This window comes from Xenopus laevis, chromosome 9_10L (genome assembly GCF_017654675.1).
Source record: "Xenopus laevis strain J_2021 chromosome 9_10L, Xenopus_laevis_v10.1, whole genome shotgun sequence".
NCBI classification, from domain to species: domain Eukaryota; kingdom Metazoa; phylum Chordata; class Amphibia; order Anura; family Pipidae; genus Xenopus; species Xenopus laevis.
In genome coordinates this window covers 23799792-23813190 of record NC_054387.1, presented here as the reverse complement: position 1 = coordinate 23813190, position 13399 = coordinate 23799792, and the positions used below count along the sequence as shown (strand labels likewise).

The window sequence follows — 13399 nt, the reverse complement described above, 5'->3', positions numbered from 1 at the left end:
GGAACCTTATTCTAATGCCATACAGAATTTACAACTCTGCCAACTTTCTCAAAAGTTACAGCTAATGTTAACCTATTGGCACTCCCATAGACTTACATTGCATTATTGCACAATGATTTTGCAAGTTTTCCTGTTGCTTGTCCTTGATGAAAAACTTGTTGAAGGTGTATTGTTGGAAGCTATTTATAATGCCATATAGAATACACAACTTTGCCAACATTCTCAAAAGTTACAGCTAATGTTAACCTTAATAGGTTACTGCTAATGCACTACCATAGATTTACATTGCATTGCATTTTAATAGTAAAGAGGAAGCCCAATCTATGAGCCACTAGTATGGCTACTCGGGGAAGCCCAATCTATGAGCCACTAGTATGGTTACTCTGGGAGGAGTAATCTATGAGCCACTAGTATGGCTACTCGGGGAAGCCCAATCTATGAGCCACTAGTATGGCTAAAACTTTGAAAAATTAAACTTTGAAAACTTTGTAAACTCAATCTTTGAAAACTTTGAAAAATCAAACCTTGAAAATATTGAAAATGTTGAAAAAATCAAACGTTGAAAACATTGAAAAAATTAAACTTTGAAAATTTTGAAAAATTAAACTTGAAAACAGCGAGGAGGAATCACAAAGACACAAAGTGGAAAACTTTGAAAAAATGTCAAAAGTTGAAAAGCTTACGACAACTGGTATTCCCAGGTGGTCTCCCATCCAGGTGCTAATCAGGCCTGACCCTGTATCGCTTCAGAGATCAGACGAGATCTGGCACTTTCAGTGTGGTGTGGCCATAGGCGATGAAGAGCAGCACCATTGGGCTTCTTGACACTGTGGAAAAATGAAGTTGAAAACTTTGAAAAATGAAACTTTGAAAATTGAAAAATTAAACTTTGAAAACGTTGAAAACTCAAACTTTAAAACCTTTGAAAAATCAAGCGTTGAAAACATTAAAAACTTTGAAAAAACTAAAACTTTGAAAATTTGAAAAATTAAACTATGAAAACTTTGAAAACTGAAACTTTGAAAACTTTGAAAAATCAAACCTTGAAAATATTAAAAACGTTGTAAAAATGAAAAGTTGAAAACGGTGAAAAAACTAAAACTTTGAAAAATTAAACTTGAAAACAGCGAGGAGGAATCACAAAGACACAAAGTGGAAAACTTTGAAAAAATGTCAAAAGTTGAAAAGCCTATGACACCTGGTATTCCCAGGCAGTCTCCCATCCAGGTAATAACCAGGCCCGACGCTGTATCGCTTCAGAGATCAGACGAGGTCTGGCACTTTCAGGGCGGTGTGGCCATAGGCGATGAACAGCCGCACCTTTCGGCTCCATGACTTGTCGGCGATTCTGTGGCAAACTAAAGTTGAAAACTTTGAAAAATTGGCAAAGCCTATGATACCTGGTATTCCTAGGCAGTCTCCCATCGAGGTACTAACCAGGCCCGAAACTGTATCACTTCAGAAATCAGACAAGATCTGGCACTTTCAGGGTGGTGTGGCCATAGGCAATGAACAGCAGCACCTTTCGGCTCCAAGACTTGTCGGCGTTGCTGTGGCAAAATAATTTTGAAAACTTTGAAAAGCCTATGACACCTGGTATTCCCAGGCGGTCTCCCATCCAGGTACTAAAAAGGCCCTACCCTCTATAGCTTCAGCGATCTGACGAGATCTGGCACTTTCAGGGTGGTGTGGCCATAGGCAATGAACAGCAGCACCATTCGGCTTCTTGACTTGTCACCGGCACTGTGGAAAAATGAAGTTGAAAACTTTGAAAAATGAAACTTTGAAAATTGAAAAATTAAACTTTGAAAACATTGAAAACTCAAACTTTGAAAACTTTGAATACTCAAACTTTGAAAATCAAACCTTGAAAACTTTGAAAACGTTAAAAAAATGAAATTTTGAAAACTTTGAAAAATGAAATTTTATGAACTTTGATAAAATGAAACTGAAAACTTGAAAAAAAACTAAAAAAAAGAAACTTAGAAAACTTTGAAAAATTAAACTTTGAAAACGTTGAACAGTTTGAAAAAACTTAAACTTTGAAAACTTTGAAAAAATGAAACTTTGAAAACTTTAAAAAAAATAAAGTTTGAAAACTTTGAAAAATGAAACTTTGAAAACTTTAAAAAAAATAAAGTTTGAAAACTTTGAAAAATGAAACTTTGAAAAATGAAACATTGAAAACATTGAAAACTTTGAAAAAAATGAAACTTTGAAAACTTTGAAAAATGAAACTTTGAAAACTTTGAAAACTTTGAAAAATCAATCCTTGAAAATATTGAAAATGTTGAAAAATTGAAACGTAGAAAACGTTGAAAAAGAGAAACTTTGATAATTTTGAAAAATTAAACTTGAAAACAGCGAGAAGGAATCACAAGGACACAAAGTGGAAACTTTCAAAAAAAATGACAAAAGTTGACAAAAGTATTCCCAGGCAGTCTCCCATTCAGGTACTAACCAGGCCAGACGCTGTATCGCTTCAGAGATCAGACGAGATCTGGCATTTTCAGGGTGGTGTGGCCATAGGCAATAAACAGCAGCGCCTTTTCGACTCCATGACTTGTCGCGATGCTGTGGCAAAATAAAGTTGAAAACTTTGAAAAATTGGCAAAGCTTATGAGACCTGGTATTCCCAGGCGGTCTCCCATCCAGGTACTAGCCAGGCCCGACCCTGTATTGCTTCAGAGAACAGACAAGATCTGGCACTTTCAGGGTGGTGCGGCCATAGGCGATGAACAGCAGCACCATTCGGCTTCTTGACTTGTCACAGGCACTGCGGCAAAATAAAGTTGAAAACTTTGAAAAAGTGGCAAAGCCTATGACACCTGGTATTCCCAGGTGGTCTCCCATCAAGGAACTAGCCAGGCCCGACCCTGTATCGCTTCAGAGATCAGACGAGATCTGGCACTTTCAGGGTGGTGTGGCCATAGGCAATAAACAGCAGCACCTTTTCGACTCCATGACTTGTCGCGATGCTGTGGCAAAATAAAGTTGAAAACTTTGAAAAATTGGCAAAGCTTATGAGACCTGGTATTCCCAGGCGGTCTCCCATCCAGGTACTAGCCAGGCCCAACCCTGTATTGCTTTAGAGAACAGACAAGATCTGGCACTTTCAGGGTGGTGCGGCCATAGGCGATGAACAGCAGCACCATTCGGCTTCTTGACTTGTCACAGGCACTGCGGCAAAATAAAGTTGAAAACTTTGAAAAAGTGGCAAAGCCTATGACACCTGGTATTCCCAGGTGGTCTCCCATCAAGGAACTAGCCAGGCCCGACCCCGTATCGCTTCAGAGATCAGACGAGATCTGGTACTTTCAGGGTGGTGCGGCCATAGCCGATGAACAGCAGCACCATTCGGCTTCTTGACTTGTCACAGGCACTGTGGAAAAATGAAGTTGAAAACTTTGAAAAATGAAACTTTGAAAATTGGAAAATTAAACTTTGAAAACGTTGAAAACTCAAACTTTAAAACCTTTGAAAAATCAAACGTTGAAAACATTAAAAACTTTGAAAAAATTTTACTTTGAAAACTTTGAACAATGAAACTTTGAAAACTTTGAAAACAAACTTTGAAAACTTTGAAAAATCAAACCTTGAAAATATTAAAAACGTTGTAAATATGAAACGTTGAAAACGGTGAAAAAATGAAACGTTGAAAACTTTGAAAAATTAAACTTGAAAACAGAGAGGAGGAATCACAAAGACACGAAGTGGAAAACTTTGAAAAAATGTCAAAAGTTGAAATGCCTACCACAGCTGGTATTCCCAGGCAGTCTCCCATCCACGTACCAACCAGGACTGACCCTGTATCGTTTCAGAGATCAGACGAGATCTGGAACTTACAGGGCGGTGTGGCCATAGGCAATGAACAACAGTACCTTTCGGCTCCATGACTTGTCGGCGATGCTGTGGCAAAATAAAGTTGAAAACTTTGAAAAATTGGCAAAGCCTATGACAACTGGTATTCCTAGGCAGTCACCCATCCAGGTACTAACCAGGCCTGACCCAGTATCACTTCAGAGATCAGACGAGATCTGGCACTTTCAGGGTGGTGTGGCCATAGGCAATGAACAGCAGCACCTTTCGGCTCCATGACTTGTCGGCGATACTGTGGCAAAATAAAGTTAAAAACTTTGAAAAGCCTATGACACCTGGTATTCCCAGGCGGTCTCCCATCCAGGTACTAAACAGGCCCTACCCTGTATTGCTTCAGAGATCTGGCACATTCAGGGTGGTGTGGCCATAGGCGATGAACAGCAGCACCATTCGGCTTCTTGACTTGTCACCGGCACTGTGGAAAAATGAAGTTGAAAACTTTGAAAAATGAAACTTTGAAAATTGAAAAATTAAACTTTTAAAAGATTGAAAACTCAAACTTTGAAAACTTTGAAAACTCAAACTTTGAAAACTTTGAAAACTCAAACTTTGAAAACTTTGAAAACTCAAACCTTGAAAATCAAACCTTGAAAACTTTGAAAACGTTGAAAAAATGAAATTTTGAAAACTTTAAAAAATGAAATTTTATGATCTTTGATAAAATGAAACTGAAAACTTGAAAAAAACAAATTTTTAAAAACTTAAAAAAAAGAAACTTAGAAAACTTTCAAAAATGAAACTTTGAAAACGTTGAAAACTTTGAAAAAATGAAACTTTGAAAAGTTTGAAAAAACTTAAACTTTGAAAACTTTGAAAAAATTGAAACTTTGAAAACTTTAAAAAAAAATAAAGTTTGAAAACTTTGAAAAATCAAACTTTGAAACCTTTGAAAAATCAAACTTTGAAAACATTGAAAACTTTGAAAAAAATGAAACTTTGTAAACTTTGAAAAATTAAACTTTGAAAACTTTGAAAAATCAAACCTTGAAAATAATGAAAATCTTGAAAAATTTAAACGTTGAAAACGTTGAAAAAGATGAAACTTTGAAAATTTTGAAAAATTAAACTTGAAAACAGCGAGGAGGAATCACAAAGACACAAAGTGGAAAACTTTGAAAAAATGTCAAAAGTTGAAAAGCTTACGACAACTGGTATTCCCAGGTGGTCTCCCATCCAGGTGCTAATCAGGCCTGACCCTGTATCGCTTCAGAGATCAGACGAGATCTGGCACTTTCAGTGTGGTGTGGCCATAGGCGATGAAGAGCAGCACCATTGGGCTTCTTGACTTGTCACAGACACTGTGGAAAAATGAAGTTGAAAACTTTGAAAAATGAAACTTTGAAAATTGAAAAATTAAACTTTGAAAACGTTGAAAACTCAAACTTTAAAACCTTTGAAAAATCAAGCGTTGAAAACATTAAAAACTTTGAAAAAACTAAAACTTTGAAAATTTGAAAAATTAAACTATGAAAACTTTGAAAACTGAAACTTTGAAAACTTTGAAAAATCAAACCTTGAAAATATTAAAAACGTTGTAAAAATGAAAAGTTGAAAACGGTGAAAAAACTAAAACTTTGAAAAATTAAACTTGAAAACAGCGAGGAGGAATCACAAAGACACAAAGTGGAAAACTTTGAAAAAATGTCAAAAGTTGAAAAGCCTATGACACCTGGTATTCCCAGGCAGTCTCCCACCCAGGTAATAACCAGGCCCGACGCTGTATCGCTTCAGAGATCAGACGAGATCTGGCACTTTCAGGGCGGTGTGGCCATAGGCGATGAACAGCCGCACCTTTCGGCTCCATGACTTGTCGGCGATTCTGTGGCAAACTAAAGTTGAAAACTTTGAAAAATTGGCAAAGCCTATGATACCTGGTATTCCTAGGCAGTCTCCCATCGAGGTACTAACCAGGCCCGAAACTGTATCACTTCAGAAATCAGACAAGATCTGGCACTTTCAGGGTGGTGTGGCCATAGGCAATGAACAGCAGCACCTTTCGGCTCCAAGACTTGTCGGCGTTGCTGTGGCAAAATAATTTTGAAAACTTTGAAAAGCCTATGACACCTGGTATTCCCAGGCGGTCTCCCATCCAGGTACTAAAAAGGCCCTACCCTCTATAGCTTCAGCGATCTGACGAGATCTGGCACTTTCAGGGTGGTGTGGCCATAGGCAATGAACAGCAGCACCATTCGGCTTCTTGACTTGTCACCGGCACTGTGGAAAAATGAAGTTGAAAACTTTGAAAAATGAAACTTTGAAAATTGAAAAATTAAACTTTGAAAACATTGAAAACTCAAACTTTGAAAACTTTGAATACTCAAACTTTGAAAATCAAACCTTGAAAACTTTGAAAACGTTAAAAAAATGAAATTTTGAAAACTTTGAAAAATGAAATTTTATGAACTTTGATAAAATGAAACTGAAAACTTGAAAAAAAACTAAAAAAAAGAAACTTAGAAAACTTTGAAAAATTAAACTTTGAAAACGTTGAACAGTTTGAAAAAACTTAAACTTTGAAAAAATGAAACTTTGAAAACTTTAAAAAAAATAAAGTTTGAAAACTTTGAAAAATGAAACTTTGAAACCTTTGAAAAATGAAACATTGAAAACATTGAAAACTTTGAAAAAAATGAAACTTTGAAAACTTTGAAAAATGAAACTTTGAAAACTTTGAAAACTTTGAAAAATCAATCCTTGAAAATATTGAAAATGTTGAAAAATTGAAACGTAGAAAACGTTGAAAAAAGAGAAACTTTGATAATTTTGAAAAATTAAACTTGAAAACAGCGAGAAGGAATCACAAGGACACAAAGTGGAAACTTTCAAAAAAAATGACAAAAGTTGACAAAAGTATTCCCAGGCAGTCTCCCATTCAGGTACTAACCAGGCCAGACGCTGTATCGCTTCAGAGATCAGACGAGATCTGGCATTTTCAGGGTGGTGTGGCCATAGGCAATAAACAGCAGCGCCTTTTCGACTCCATGACTTGTCGCGATGCTGTGGCAAAATAAAGTTGAAAACTTTGAAAAATTGGCAAAGCTTATGAGACCTGGTATTCCCAGGCGGTCTCCCATCCAGGTACTAGCCAGGCCCGACCCTGTATTGCTTCAGAGAACAGACAAGATCTGGCACTTTCAGGGTGGTGCGGCCATAGGCGATGAACAGCAGCACCATTCGGCTTCTTGACTTGTCACAGGCACTGCGGCAAAATAAAGTTGAAAACTTTGAAAAAGTGGCAAAGCCTATGACACCTGGTATTCCCAGGTGGTCTCCCATCAAGGAACTAGCCAGGCCCGACCCTGTATCGCTTCAGAGATCAGACGAGATCTGGCACTTTCAGGGTGGTGTGGCCATAGGCAATAAACAGCAGCACCTTTTCGACTCCATGACTTGTCGCGATGCTGTGGCAAAATAAAGTTGAAAACTTTGAAAAATTGGCAAAGCTTATGAGACCTGGTATTCCCAGGCGGTCTCCCATCCAGGTACTAGCCAGGCCCAACCCTGTATTGCTTTAGAGAACAGACAAGATCTGGCACTTTCAGGGTGGTGCGGCCATAGGCGATGAACAGCAGCACCATTCGGCTTCTTGACTTGTCACAGGCACTGCGGCAAAATAAAGTTGAAAACTTTGAAAAAGTGGCAAAGCCTATGACACCTGGTATTCCCAGGTGGTCTCCCATCAAGGAACTAGCCAGGCCCGACCCCGTATCGCTTCAGAGATCAGACGAGATCTGGCACTTTCAGGGTGGTGCGGCCATTGCCGATGAACAGCAGCACCATTCGGCTTCTTGACTTGTCACAGGCACTGTGGAAAAATGAAGTTGAAAACTTTGAAAAATGAAACTTTGAAAATTGGAAAATTAAACTTTGAAAACGTTGAAAACTCAAACTTTAAAACCTTTGAAAAATCAAACGTTGAAAACATTAAAAACTTTGAAAAAATTTTACTTTGAAAACTTTGAACAATGAAACTTTGAAAACTTTGAAAACAAACTTTGAAAACTTTGAAAAATCAAACCTTGAAAATATTAAAAACGTTGTAAATATGAAACGTTGAAAACGGTGAAAAAATGAAACGTTGAAAACTTTGAAAAATTAAACTTGAAAACAGAGAGGAGGAATCACAAAGACACGAAGTGGAAAACTTTGAAAAAATGTCAAAAGTTGAAATGCCTACCACAGCTGGTATTCCCAGGCAGTCTCCCATCCACGTACCAACCCTGTATCGTTTCAGAGATCAGACGAGATCTGGAACTTACAGGGCGGTGTGGCCATAGGCAATGAACAACAGTACCTTTCGGCTCCATGACTTGTCGGCGATGCTGTGGCAAAATAAAGTTGAAAACTTTGAAAAATTGGCAAAGCCTATGACAACTGGTATTCCTAGGCAGTCACCCATCCAGGTACTAACCAGGCCTGACCCTGTATCACTTCAGAGATCAGACGAGATCTGGCACTTTCAGGGTGGTGTGGCCATAGGCAATGAACAGCAGCACCTTTCGGCTCCATGACTTGTCGGCGATACTGTGGCAAAATAAAGTTAAAAACTTTGAAAAGCCTATGACACCTGGTATTCCCAGGCGGTCTCCCATCCAGGTACTAAACAGGCCCTACCCTGTATTGCTTCAGAGATCTGGCACATTCAGGGTGGTGTGGCCATAGGCGATGAACAGCAGCACCATTCGGCTTCTTGACTTGTCACCGGCACTGTGGAAAAATGAAGTTGAAAACTTTGAAAAATGAAACTTTGAAAATTGAAAAATTAAACTTTTAAAAGATTGAAAACTCAAACTTTGAAAACTTTGAAAACTCAAACTTTGAAAACTTTGAAAACTCAAACTTTGAAAACTTTGAAAACTCAAACCTTGAAAATCAAACCTTGAAAACTTTGAAAACGTTGAAAAAATGAAATTTTGAAAACTTTAAAAAATGAAATTTTATGATCTTTGATAAAATGAAACTGAAAACTTGAAAAAAACAAATTTTTAAAAACTTAAAAAAAGAAACTTAGAAAACTTTCAAAAATGAAACTTTGAAAACGTTGAAAACTTTGAAAAAATGAAACTTTGAAAAGTTTGAAAAAACTTAAACTTTGAAAACTTTGAAAAAATTGAAACTTTGAAAACTTTAAAAAAAAATAAAGTTTGAAAACTTTGAAAAATCAAACTTTGAAACCTTTGAAAAATCAAACTTTGAAAACATTGAAAACTTTGAAAAAAATGAAACTTTGTAAACTTTGAAAAATTAAACTTTGAAAACTTTGAAAAATCAAACCTTGAAAATAATGAAAATCTTGAAAAATTTAAACGTTGAAAACGTTGAAAAAGATGAAACTTTGAAAATTTTGAAAAATTAAACTTGAAAACAGCGAGGAGGAATCACAAAGACACAAAGTGGAAAACTTTGAAAAAATGTCAAAAGTTGAAAAGCCTACAACACCTGGTACTCCCAGGTGGTCCATCATCCAGGTACTAACCAGGCCCGACCCTGTATCGCTTCAGAGATCAGACGAGATCTGGCACTTTCAGGGTGGTGTAGCCATAGGCGACGAACAGCAGCACCTTTTCGGCTCCATGACTTGTCGGCGATGCTGTGGCAAAATAAAGTTGAAAACTCTGAAAAATTGTCAAAGCCTATGACAGCTGGTATTCCCAGGCGGTCTCCCATCCAGATACTAACCAGGCCGACCCTGTATCGCTTCAGAGATCAGACGAGATCTGGCACTTTAAGGGTGGTGTGGCCATAGGCGATGAACAGCAGCACCTTTTCGGCTCCATGACTTGTCGGCGATGCTGTGGCAAAATAAAGTTGAAAACTTTGAAAAATTGGCAAAGCCTATGACACCTGGTATTCCCAGGCCGGTCTTCCATCCAAGTACTAACCAGGCCCTACCCTGTATCGCTTCAGAGATCTGGCACTTTCCGGGTGGTGTGGCCATAGGCGATGAAAGGCAGCACCGTTCAGCTTCTTGACTTGTCACCGGCACTGTGGAAAAATGAAGTTGAAAACTTTGAAAAATGAAACTTTGAAAATAGAAAAATGAAACTTTGAAAACTTTGAAAACTCAAACTTTGAAAACTTTTAAAACTCAAACTTTGAAAATCAAACCTTGAAAACTTTGAAAACGTTTAAAAAATGAAATTTTCAAAAAACTTTGAAAAATGAAATTTTATAAACGTTGATAAAATGAAACTGAAAACTTGAAAAAAGAATTTTTTTTTAACAACTAAAACAAAGAGACTTAGAAAACTTTGAAAAATGAAACTTTGAAAACGTTGAAAACTTTGAAAAAACTGAAACTTTGAAAACTTTGGAAAATGAAACTTTGAAAACATTGAAAAGTTTGAAAAAACTGAAACTTTGAAAACTTTGAAAAATGAAACTTTGAAAACTTTGAAAACTCAAACTTTGAAAAATCAAACCTTGAAAATATTAAAAACCTTGAAAACTTGTCAAAGCCTATGACACCTGGTATTCCCAGGTGGTCTCCCATCCAGATACTAACCAGGCCCGACCCTGTATCGCTTCAGAGATCAGACGAGATCTGGCACTTTAAGGGTGGTGTGGCCATAGGCGATGAACAGCAGCACCTTTTCGGCTCCATGACTTGTCGGCGATGCTCTGGCAAAATAAAGTTGAAAATTTTGAAAAGTTTATGAAAAGTGGTGTGGCCATAGGCGATGAAAGGCAGCACCATTCGGCTTCTTGACTTGTCACCGGCACTGTGAAAAATGAAGTTGAAAACTTTGAAAAATGAAACTTTGAAAATTTAAAAATTAAACTTTGAAAACTTTGAAAAATTAAAGTTTGAAAACTTTGAAAAATTAAAGTTTGAAAACTTTGAAAACTCAAAGTTTGAAAACTCAAACTTTAAAAAATCAAACCTTGAAAAAGTTGAAAAAACGAAGCTTTGAAAGCTTCTCAGGCAGTCTCCCATCCAGGTACAAACCAGGGCTGACCCTGTATCACTTCACAGATCAGACGAGAGCAGGCACTTTCAGGGTAGTGTGGCTATAGGCGATGAATAGCAGCACCTTTTGGCTCCATGACTTGTCGGCGATGCTGTGGCAAAATAAAGTTGAAAACTTTAAAAAGCCTACGACACCTGGTATTCCCAGGCGTTCTCCCATCCAGGTACTAATCAGGCCCGACCCTGTATCGCTTCTGAGATAAGACGAGATCAGGCACTTTCAGGGTGGTGTGGCCGTAGGCGATGAACAGCGGCACTTTTCGGCTTCTTGACTTGTCAGCGGCACTGTGGAAAAATAAAGTTGAAAACTTTGAAAAATGAAACAGAAAACTGAAAAATTAAACTTTGAAAACTTTGAAAAATCAAACCTTGAAAACGTTGAAAACGTTGAAAAAATGAAACTTTGAAAATTTGAAAAATCAAACCTTGAAAACGTTGAGAAAATGAAACTTTAAAAACTTTGAAAAATCAAACTTTGAAAACTTTGAAAAATCAAACTTTGAAAACGTTGAAAAAATTAAACTTTGAAAACTTTGAAAAATTAAACTTGAAAACAGCGAGGAGGAATCACAAAGACACAAAGTGGAAAACTTTGAAAAATCAAACCTTAAAAACGTTTAAAAAATGAAACTTTGAAAACATTGAAAAATCTAACTTTGAAAACTTTGAAAAAATTAAACTTTGAAAACTTTGAAAAATTAAACTTTGAAAACTTTGAAAAGTCAAACTTTGAAAAGTCAAACTTTGAAAACTCAAACTTTGAAAACTCAAACTTTGAAAACTTTAAAAAATCAAACCTTGAAAAAGTTGAAAAAACGAAGCTTTGAAAACTTCTCAGGCGGTCTCCCATCCAGGTACTAACCAGGCCTGACCCTGTATCTCTTCACAGATCAGACAAGCGCAGGCACTTTCAGGGTAGTGTGGCTATAGTCGATGTACTGTAGCACCTTTTGGCTCCATGACTTGTTTGCAATGCTGTGGCAAAATAAAGTTGAAAACTTTGAAAAGCCTACGACACCTGGTATTCCCAGGCGGTCTCCCATCCAGGTACTAACCAGGCCTGACTCTGTATCACTTCTGAGATCAGACACTATCAGGGTGGTGTGGCCGTAGGCGACGAAAAGCGGCACTTTTCAGCTTCTTGACTTGTCAGCGGCACTGTGGAAAAATGAAGTTGAAAACTTTGAAAAATGAAACAGAAAACTGAAAAATGAAACTTTGAAAACTTTGAAAAATCAAACCTTGAAAACGTTGAAAAAATGAAACTTTGAAAACTTTGAAAAATCAAACTTTGAAAACTCAAACTTTGAAAACTCAAACTTTGAAAACTCAAACTTTGAAAACTCAAACTTTGAAAACTCAAACTTTGAAAACTCAAACTTTGAAAACTCAAACTTTGAAAACTTTGAAAACTTTGAAAAATCAAACCTTGAAAAAGTTGAAAAAATGAAACTTTAAAAACTTTGAAAAATCAAACTTTGAAAACTTTGAAAAATCAAACTTTGAAAACATTGAAAAAATTAAACTTTGAAAACTTTGAAAAATTAAACTTTGAAAACTTTGAAAACTCAAACTTTGAAAACTCAAACTTTGAAAACTCAAACTTTGAAAACTCAAACTTTGAAAACTGAAAAATCAAACCTTGAAAACATTGAAAAAATGAAACTTTAAAAACTTTGAAAAATCAAACTTTGAAAACATTGAAAAAATTAAACTTTGAAAACTTTGAAAAATTAAACTTTGAAAACTTTGAAAACTTTGAAAACTTTGAAAACTCAAACTTTGAAAACTCAAACTTTGAAAACTCAAACTTTGAAAACTCAAACTTTGAAAACTCAAAATTTGAAAACTCAAACTTTGAAAACTCACTTTGAAAACTCAAACTTTGAAAAATCAAACCTTGAAAACGTTGAACAAATGAAAATTTAAAAACTTTGAAAAATCAAACTTTGAAAACATTGAAAAAATTAAACTTTGAAAACTTTGAAAAATTAAACTTTGAAAACTTTGAAAACTCAAACTTTGAAAACTTTAAAAAGTCAAACCTTGAAAAAGTTGAATAAACGAAACTTTAAAAACTTCTCAGGCGGTCTCCCATCCAGGTACAAACCAGGGCTGACCCTGTATCACTTCACAGATCAGACGAGAGCAGGCACTTTCAGGGTAGTGTGGCTATAGGCGATGAATAGCAGCACCTTTTGGCTCCATGACTTGTCGGCGATGCTGTGGCAGATGCTGTGGCAAAATAAAGTTGAAAACTTTAAAAAGCCTACGACACCTGGTATTCCCAGGCGTTCTCCCATCCAGGTACTAATCAGGCCCGACCCTGTATCGCTTCTGAGATCAGACGAGATCAGACACTATCAGGGTGGTGTGGCCGTAGGCGACGAAAAGCGGCACTTTTCAGCTTCTTGACTTGTCAGCGGCACTGTGGAAAAATGAAGTTGAAAACTTTGAAAAATGAAACAGAAAACTGAAAAATGAAACTTTGAAAACTTTGAAAAATCAAACCTTGAAAACGTTGAAAACGTTGAAAAAATTAAACTTTGA

The 13399-nt window shown here is 36.5% G+C and overlaps 26 pseudogenes; all 26 read right to left on the bottom strand.

Moving 5' to 3' along the window:
• Positions 1-676: 676 nt before the first annotated feature.
• On the bottom strand, positions 677-795 carry LOC121398456 (annotated as a pseudogene).
• A 391-nt stretch (positions 796-1186) lies between these two features.
• On the bottom strand, positions 1187-1305 carry LOC121398434 (annotated as a pseudogene).
• Positions 1306-1388: 83 nt separating this feature from the next.
• Positions 1389-1507, bottom strand: LOC121398459 (annotated as a pseudogene).
• A 74-nt stretch (positions 1508-1581) lies between these two features.
• LOC121398428 lies at positions 1582-1700 on the bottom strand (annotated as a pseudogene).
• Positions 1701-2614: 914 nt separating this feature from the next.
• Positions 2615-2733, bottom strand: LOC121398446 (annotated as a pseudogene).
• Positions 2734-2816: 83 nt separating this feature from the next.
• On the bottom strand, positions 2817-2935 carry LOC121398388 (annotated as a pseudogene).
• An 83-nt stretch (positions 2936-3018) lies between these two features.
• LOC121398450 lies at positions 3019-3137 on the bottom strand (annotated as a pseudogene).
• Positions 3138-3220: 83 nt separating this feature from the next.
• On the bottom strand, positions 3221-3339 carry LOC121398405 (annotated as a pseudogene).
• Positions 3340-3949: 610 nt separating this feature from the next.
• Positions 3950-4068, bottom strand: LOC121398436 (annotated as a pseudogene).
• Positions 4069-4142: 74 nt separating this feature from the next.
• Positions 4143-4251, bottom strand: LOC121398440 (annotated as a pseudogene).
• Positions 4252-5015: 764 nt separating this feature from the next.
• Positions 5016-5134, bottom strand: LOC121398455 (annotated as a pseudogene).
• Positions 5135-5536: 402 nt separating this feature from the next.
• On the bottom strand, positions 5537-5655 carry LOC121398415 (annotated as a pseudogene).
• Positions 5656-5738: 83 nt separating this feature from the next.
• On the bottom strand, positions 5739-5857 carry LOC121398458 (annotated as a pseudogene).
• Positions 5858-5931: 74 nt separating this feature from the next.
• LOC121398427 lies at positions 5932-6050 on the bottom strand (annotated as a pseudogene).
• Positions 6051-6916: 866 nt separating this feature from the next.
• On the bottom strand, positions 6917-7035 carry LOC121398445 (annotated as a pseudogene).
• An 83-nt stretch (positions 7036-7118) lies between these two features.
• On the bottom strand, positions 7119-7237 carry LOC121398387 (annotated as a pseudogene).
• An 83-nt stretch (positions 7238-7320) lies between these two features.
• Positions 7321-7439, bottom strand: LOC121398449 (annotated as a pseudogene).
• An 83-nt stretch (positions 7440-7522) lies between these two features.
• On the bottom strand, positions 7523-7641 carry LOC121398430 (annotated as a pseudogene).
• Positions 7642-8241: 600 nt separating this feature from the next.
• Positions 8242-8360, bottom strand: LOC121398421 (annotated as a pseudogene).
• Positions 8361-8434: 74 nt separating this feature from the next.
• LOC121398439 lies at positions 8435-8543 on the bottom strand (annotated as a pseudogene).
• A 763-nt stretch (positions 8544-9306) lies between these two features.
• Positions 9307-9425, bottom strand: LOC121398409 (annotated as a pseudogene).
• An 84-nt stretch (positions 9426-9509) lies between these two features.
• LOC121398438 lies at positions 9510-9627 on the bottom strand (annotated as a pseudogene).
• A 708-nt stretch (positions 9628-10335) lies between these two features.
• LOC121398386 lies at positions 10336-10454 on the bottom strand (annotated as a pseudogene).
• Positions 10455-10972: 518 nt separating this feature from the next.
• On the bottom strand, positions 10973-11091 carry LOC121398408 (annotated as a pseudogene).
• A 764-nt stretch (positions 11092-11855) lies between these two features.
• On the bottom strand, positions 11856-11964 carry LOC121398463 (annotated as a pseudogene).
• Positions 11965-13115: 1151 nt separating this feature from the next.
• LOC121398401 lies at positions 13116-13234 on the bottom strand (annotated as a pseudogene).
• Between the last annotated feature and the right edge of the window lie 165 nt (positions 13235-13399).